This window comes from Rhinoraja longicauda, chromosome 39 (genome assembly GCF_053455715.1).
Source record: "Rhinoraja longicauda isolate Sanriku21f chromosome 39, sRhiLon1.1, whole genome shotgun sequence".
NCBI classification, from domain to species: domain Eukaryota; kingdom Metazoa; phylum Chordata; class Chondrichthyes; order Rajiformes; family Arhynchobatidae; genus Rhinoraja; species Rhinoraja longicauda.
Window position 1 is genome coordinate 7,743,346 of NC_135991.1, and position 7,791 is coordinate 7,751,136.

Consider the following 7,791-nt stretch of genomic DNA (forward strand, 5'->3'; position numbering starts at 1 on the left):
TGCTGGCTCGAAGGGCTGGATGGCCTACTCCTGCACCTATTGTCTATTGTCAATATGATCATGGCTGATCATCCAGCTCAGTAACCTGTACCTGCCTTCTCTCCATACCCCCTGAACCCTTTAGCAAAAAGGGCCACCTCTAACTCCCTCTTAAATATAGCCAATGAACTGGCCTCAACTACCTTCTGTGGCAGAGAATTCCAGACTCACCACTCTCTGTGTGAAGAAATGTTTTCTCATCTCGGTCCTCAAAGACTTCCCCTTATCCTTAAGCTGTGACCCCTGGTTCTGGACTCCCCCAACATCGGGAACAATCTTCCCGCATCTAGCCTCTCCAACCCCTTAAGAATGTTATATGTTTCTATAAGATCCCCCCTCAGTCTTCTAAATTCCAGCGAGTACAAGCCTAGTCTATCCAGTCTTTCTTCATATGAAAGTCCCGCCATCCCAGGGATCAATCTAGTGAACCTTCTCTGTACTCCCTCTAAGGCAAGAACGTCTTTCCTCAGAGTAGGAGACCAAAACTGCACACAATACTCCAGGTGCGGCCTCACCAATGCCCTGTACAACTGCAGCAGAACCTCCCTGCTCCTAATCTCAAATCCTCTTGCTATGAATGCCAACATACCATTCGCTTTCTTCACTGCCTGCTGCACCTGCACGCATTTTGTGCATTTTGATTCGCCAGAGATGTGCCTGACCTGCTAAGTTAGTTCAGTTCAGTGCCATCAGTTCCTCGACCCGAAACGTCACCTATTCCATCTCTCCACAGATGCTGCCTGACCCGCTGAGTTACTCCAGCACTCTGTGAAACGTCACCTATCCGTGTTCTCCACAGATGCTGCCTGACCCGCTGAGTTACTCCAGAGGCAGAACCAGGGGCCACAGTTTAAGAATAAGGGGTCGGCCATTTAGAACGGAGATGAGGAAAAACATTTTCACTCAGAGAGTTGTGAATCTGTGGAACTCTGCCTCAGAAGGCAGTGGAGGCCAATTCTCTGGATGCTTTCAAGAGAGACTTAGATAGATCTCTTAATGATAGCGGAGTCAGGGGGTATGGGGAGAAGGCAGGAACGGGGTACTGATTGTGGATGATCAGCCATGATCACGGTGAATGGCGGTGCGTACAGGCTCGAAGGGCCGAATGGCCTACTCCTGCACCTATTGTCTATTAATAATTAATAGTGCTCTGGGGCAGTTATTCCACCAGCGTCGAGGAATCAAGAACTGGAAGGGTTTTACGTGGGAGGAGAAAGATTTAATAGGACCCCGAGAGGCAACTTTTCCCAGAGAGGGTGGAAAGTACATGGAGCGAGCTGTCAGAGGTGGGAGAAGAGGCAAGTATTATTTTGTCTTCTCTGTATTATCTTTAATTAACTTCTCTGTATTCAATTTTGGCTTCTCTGTATTAACTTTAATTTATATGCTGTAACTAATTCTTTTTTGTGCACAATCCGCAGGCGTTGCCACTTTCATTTCACTGCACATCGTTTATGTGTATGTGACAAATAAACTTGACTTGACTATCATTTAACAGACATTTGGATGGGTATTTGACAGGAAAGGTTTAGAGGTAAAACTGAGGTGAAAAAAAACTTTTTCACCCAGAGTTCTGAATCTGTGGAATTAATTCTCAGCCAGAGGGCAGTGGAGGCCAATTCACTGGATGAATTTAAGAGAGAGTTAGATAGAGCTCTAGGGGCTAGCGAAATCAAGGGATATGGGGAGAAGGCAGGCACGGGTTACTGATTGTGGACGATCAGCCGTGATCACAATGAATGGCGGTGCGTACAGGCTCGAAGGGCCAAATGTCCTCCTCCTGCACCTATTTTCTATGTTTGTGGGCCAAACGCGGGCAGGCGGGACAAGTGTAGATGGGGCATGTTGGTCGGCATGGATGCTTTGGGTGAAAGGGGCAGTCTTTCTGTACATATCCACACGGTATGCTGGAGTAACTCAGCAGTACATCACTGGAGAGAAGGAATGGGTGACGTTTGGGGTTGAGACCCTTCTTTCTGTGCTGTACGAGTCTGTCAGTGTGTAAACTAACTATCGGGACCTTGCGAACTGCTGTTGGGATAAAGCCGTGGGGAAAAATACGTGTAACATTTCTGAGGCTGACGAATACCAAAGAGAAAATAATGTCCCATTGATCAGCAAATGTCCATTTTATTATTTTCCTTCATTTTTAATTTTTTTATACATATTGCATTTGTCAACAAGTCAAAAGAAACATTCAACAGAAAACTATTTACTCCAGGGAAGGGGTTGAACTAATCTCATAAAAGTTACTGAAGTTTTTCAAGTCCTTTTTTTTTGTTTTGTTTCCAAGAGCAATGATTTTAAATAGAGAATTAAAACGACATGAACCTAGGTGCCAGGGGGAGAGTGGCGCTCCTTCTGCGAGATTATTATATGTACAGGCAACTGTGCGACGTTAACCAGTCGCTCTCCTGGCAGGCTCGCCGAGTCCACACGTCACAGGGTAGAGTGGAGGGGAGTGCGTTGCACACGCGTGCACTCAGAGGTGCACACGCCTGCAACGGCACAGTGACTGGTGGACAGGCATGTCCACGCACATGCAGGGGCAGGTGGACACACGCAGGAGACGTGCGCACAGCGGCATACCAATGTGCACACGGATCAGACACGCATGGCCGCGCACACACACACGGAGGCACCCAGCAGCCGTGTGCGCACAGAGGCCTATCAATTTGTAAACGGACACGCACGTCCATACACAGAGTACGCTTGTGAACGCACACAGTGCCAGGTGAATGCGCACACACAGTGCCACGTGCACACACACACTCACACTCACGCTCATACACACACACACAGGCACACTCGTTTGGGCTACCGAGAGTACGCTGCTCTACTCTAAGAGGGCAGGCTGCTGCTTGTCACACGTGCACAGGGCTCCAGAGAGCACACCAGTCTGCTCATCGCCCGGGAACAGCCGAGAGACTGCGGGCAAGGTCAGCACCCAGCACCCACGTCTCGGCCCCTGTGAAGAGGGGGTGATGGGTTGGCGGAGTGCACCCCAACCTCCGGGTGCCCCACACACACACTTCCCCCTCCTCCCGGGCCTCGGCTCCCTCCACCTCCAGCCCCCCACACCCCACCTCCCGTCCCGTTACTCCTGCATGTCCCCCCCCCCCCTCCCCCTCCAGGGCTGGGGCAGGGCAAGAGGGACCCGTCCGATCCTCTCTCTCTGGGTACGAAGAAAACTGCAGATGCTGGTTTAAATCGGAGCTGGACACAAAATGCCGGAGTAACTCGGGCGGGTCAGGCAGCATCTCGGGAGAGAGGGAATGAGTCCGAAACGTTCCCCCATTCCTTCTCTCCCGAGATGCTGCCTGACCCGCTGAGTTACTCCGGCATCTTGTGTCCACCCTCTCTCTCTGGGCCTGGGTGTGAAACCACACTGTCAAGGGGAAGCAACAACTAAATCTAGAGGTTCCACAGGGACCTGAGGGCCAACTCTTTCCAGACACAGGGTGGTTCGCTCCCTGGAACGAGCTGCCAGAGGAAGTGGCCGGACATTTAAAAGACACTTTAGCTTAAGAGCCACAGCGCGGAAACAGGCCCTTCGGCCCGCCGAGTTCACGCCGACTTGCGATCGCCCGTCCACACCATTTCCACTTCCGCATCAACTCCATACGCACGAAGGGGGCAATTTACAGAGGGGCCGGTTAAACGACAAACCCCGCGTGTCTTTGGGACGCGGGAGGAAAAGCACGCGGTCACATTGAGGGCGTGCAAAGTCCACACCCGACAGACTGATGGCCGGAGATCAGGATGGAACCCGGGTCTCCGGCGCTGGGGGGCAGCTGGTCAGATTTGGAGGCATAAATGCCGGGCGCGGGCAAGTGGGACTAGCTCAGGTAGGCAATGTTGGGCGAGTCCAGAACAAGGGGCCACAGTTTAAGAATAAGGGGTCGGCCATTTAGAACGGAGATGAGGAAAAACGGTTTCAGTCAGAGAGTTGTGAATCTGTGGAATTCTCTGCCTCAGAAGGCAGTGGAGGCCAATTCTCTGGATGCATTCAAGAGAGAGCTAGATAGAGCTCTTAAGGATAGCGGAGTCAGGGGGTATGGGGAGAAGGCAGGAACGGGGTACTGATTGAGAATGATCAGCCATGATCACATTGAATGGCGGTGCGTACAGGCTCGAAGGGTCGAATGGCCTCCTCCTGCACCTCTTGTCTATTAACTAGGCTTGGATGAGGTGTGGGCTGAACGGCCTGCTTCCATGCACGACCAAGGAACTGCAGAAGGATGCAAAGTGCTGGAGTGGCCCAGGCGGCGGAGGCTCTATAAGACGCTGGCTGGTTAGGCCGCATTGGGAGTAGCGTGAGCAAATGTGGGCCCCATATCTGAGGAAGGATGTGCTGGCTCTGGAGAGGGTCCAGCGGAGGTTTACAAGAACCATCCCAGGAACGACTGAGTTAACTAACGTACGATGAGTGTTTGTCGGCACTGGGCCTGTACTCGCTGGAGTTTAGAAGAACGAGGGGGGGGTGGGGGGGACCTCATTGAAACGCACAGAATAGTGAGCGGCCTGGATAGAGTGGGTGTGGAGAGGATGTTTCCACTGGTGGGAGAGTCTGGGACCAGAGGGCACAGCCTCAGAATTAAAGGACGCTCTTTTAGAAAGGAGGTGAGGAGGAATTTCTTTAGTCAGAGGGTGGTGAATCTGTGGAACTCATTGCCACAGAGGGCTGTGGAGGCCACAAGTCAGTGGATAGTTTTAAGTCAAGTCAAGTCAATTTTATTTGTATAGCACATTTAAAAACAACCCACGTTGACCAAAGTGCTGTACATCTGATTAGGGAAGGCAGAGATAGACAAGTTCTTGATTAGAACGGGTGTCGAGGGTTATGGGGAGAAGGCAGGAAAATGGGATTAGGAGGCAGAGATAGATCAGCCATGATTGAATGGCGGAGTGGACTCGATGGGCCGAATGGCCTAATTCTACCCCCATAACTTGTTAACTTGCATCTCTGGAAAAGATGGAAATGCGACATTTTGGGTCGTGCAGATTGTCTACTATGATCCCTTTGTGGACCTGTTTTGAGGAGCTAAAGGCATAGCTTGTCAAACTTCTCTGGAGTAAGCTTGTTCAAATTGCCTCTCTGACCTCCCTGAAGATTTCATCTTGCCGATCTGAAATGTTACCAGTCCGTGTTCTCCAGAGATGCTGCCTGACCCTCTGAGTTACTCCAGAACCTTTATGTCTTGTACGGTCTGAAGAAGGGTACCGAGGCAAACCATCAGTGGTCGACTTCAGACACACAGTGTGGAAACAGACCCTTCGGCCCACTGAGTCCACGCCGACCAACAATCACCCAATGGTATCACAAATGCTAGAATGACTCAGCAGGTCAGGCAGCATCTAGGAGAGAAGGAATGGGAGACCCTTCTTCAGACTGATGTCAGGGGGGCGGGACAAAGGAAGGATATAGGTGGAGGCAGGAAGATAGAGGGAGATCTGGGAAGGAGGAGGGGAAGAGAGGGACAGAGGAACTATCTAAAGTTGGAGAAGTCAATGTTCATACCGTTGCCCAAGCGAAATATGAGGTGCTGTTCCTCCAATTTGCGGTGGTCCTCACTATGGCACTGGAGGAGGCCCAGGACAGAAAGGTCAGACTGGGAGTGGGAGGGGGAGTTGAAGTGCTCAGCCACTGGGAGATCAGGTTGGTTAAGGCGGACCGAGCGCAGGTGTTGAGCGAAGCGATCGCCGACCCTGCGTCCCATCGAAGGGATCACAGAGCGCTGGAGTGTGACGTTTCGGGTCGAGACCCTTCTTCAGCCAGTCTAAGGATGGGTCGAGACCCGAAATGTCACACAATTCATTCCTTCTCTCCAGAGATGATGCTGCCCGACCCGCTGAGTTACTCCAGCATTTTGTGTCCACCTTCGATTTGTACCAGCATCTTGCAGTTATTTTCCTAAGCACTCACCCTATACACTAACACTATCTTACACACGAGGGGCAATTTACAGAAACCAAACTAACTTACAAACCTGTGGGTCTTTGGAGCGCGGGAGGAAACCGGAGCGCCCGGAGAGCACCCAGGCGGTCACAAGGGAGAACGTGCAAACTCCGTAGACAGCGCCCGTGGTCGGGATGGAACCTGGGTCTCTGGTGCAGCGGTTCAGCAAATCTACCTGATGCCTATCCATGCTGCCTGACCCGCTGGCTTATTGGGGCCTGTTTCTCAGCCGGTAGCTCAGCGTTTTTGATCATCCCCTGGGTCTGTGGCCTCTGTTCGCCCTCACCCCGTGACTGTCAACATCCAGTATCACCTCCCTGCCCCTCAGTAACTGTGTGCAGTTTTAAACAATAGACAATAGGTGCAGGAGGAGGCCATTCGGCCCATCGAGCCAGGGCCGCCATTCACCGTGATCACGGCTGATCATCCACAATCAGTACCCCGTTCCTGCCCTCTCCCCAGACCCCGCTATCATTAAGAGCTCTATCTAGCTCTCTCTTGAAAGCATCCAGAGAATTGGCCTCCACTGCCTTCTGCCTTCACAGATTCACAACTTTTTGGTCTCCTAATTTGTGGAAGGACATCCTTGCTATTGAGGCAGTGCAGCGTAGGTTCACCAGGTTAATCTCCGGGATGGCGGGACTGACATAGGAGGAAAGATTGGGCTTGTATTCACTGGAGTTTAGAAGGATGAGAGGGGATCTTATAGAGACGTATCAAATTATAAAAGGACTGGACAAGCTAGATGCAGGAAAAATGTTCCCAATGTTGGGGGAGTCCAGAACCAGGGGCCACACAGTCAAAGAATAAAGGGGAGGCCATTTAAAACTGAGGCGAGAAGGAACTTTTTCACCCAGAGAGTTGTGAATGTGTGGGATTCTCTGCCACAGAGGGCAGTGGAGGCCGAATCACTGGATGGATTTAAGAGAGAGTTAGATAGAGCTCTAGGGGCTAGTGGAATCAAGGGGTATGGGGAGAAGGCAGGCACGGGTTACTGATTGTGGACGTTCGGCTGCGATCGCAATGAATGGCGGCGCATACAGGCTCGAAGGGCCGAACGGCCTCCTCCTGCACCTGTTTTCTATGTTTCCCTGTTAGCCTCACTGGCCCAGACAGCCCGGCTGCCTCCACTTTCTCTGGATCCCACACCCTTCTCCCTCCCTCTCCCTCTCTCTCTCTCTTTCTCGCTCTCTCTCTCTCTCCCCCTCTCTTTCTCTCTCACTCTCTCTCTCTCTCCCCCTCTCTCTCTCTCTCTCTCTCACTCTCTCTCTCTCAATCTCTCTCTCTCAATCTCTCTCTCTCAATCTCTCTCTCTTTCTCTCTCTGTCTCTCTCTCTCCCGAGGGCAATTCCTCCTCCAGGGGTCTGAACTGCAGATATGTACAAGGTGCAGCCAGGGAGGGGAGGGTCGTGGAAGCGGAGGGTCGGGGCGGGGGAGAAGCACTGTGGGGTTCAGTCTATAGTTGGTAGCAACTGCTGTGATAAGGGCAACACCCCCCTCCCCTCCATTCTCCCCTGGCAGCCAGCTCGGGGAAACCAAGGGCGCTAAAGAATACTAACCCACAATGTTTCGTTTTTTGTCACAACGGCACCGACTGTAGTGTTTAAAAGAGTTTAAAAAATAAAAACTTAAAAATCCATTGCAAAGTTCGCACAGCACGTTTTAAAAACAAAAAATGGGTTGAAATACTGGAAGATTCCGGGGCTGATTGCGGGACAAGGGCTGCCCCTCTGACAAGCTGGAGGAGGATTGTGGGAGGCAGGCGGTGCGGTCAGCTCGTTCGCTCGTTCTCT

At 51.7% G+C, this 7,791-nt stretch overlaps 1 protein-coding gene across 1 annotated transcript in view; it reads right to left on the reverse strand.

Annotated features, from left to right (window-relative positions):
- The window catches only part of LOC144611181 (cyclin-dependent kinase 17-like), a 114,182-nt gene that overhangs the window by 12,718 nt on the left and 93,673 nt on the right, over positions 1-7,791 (reverse strand).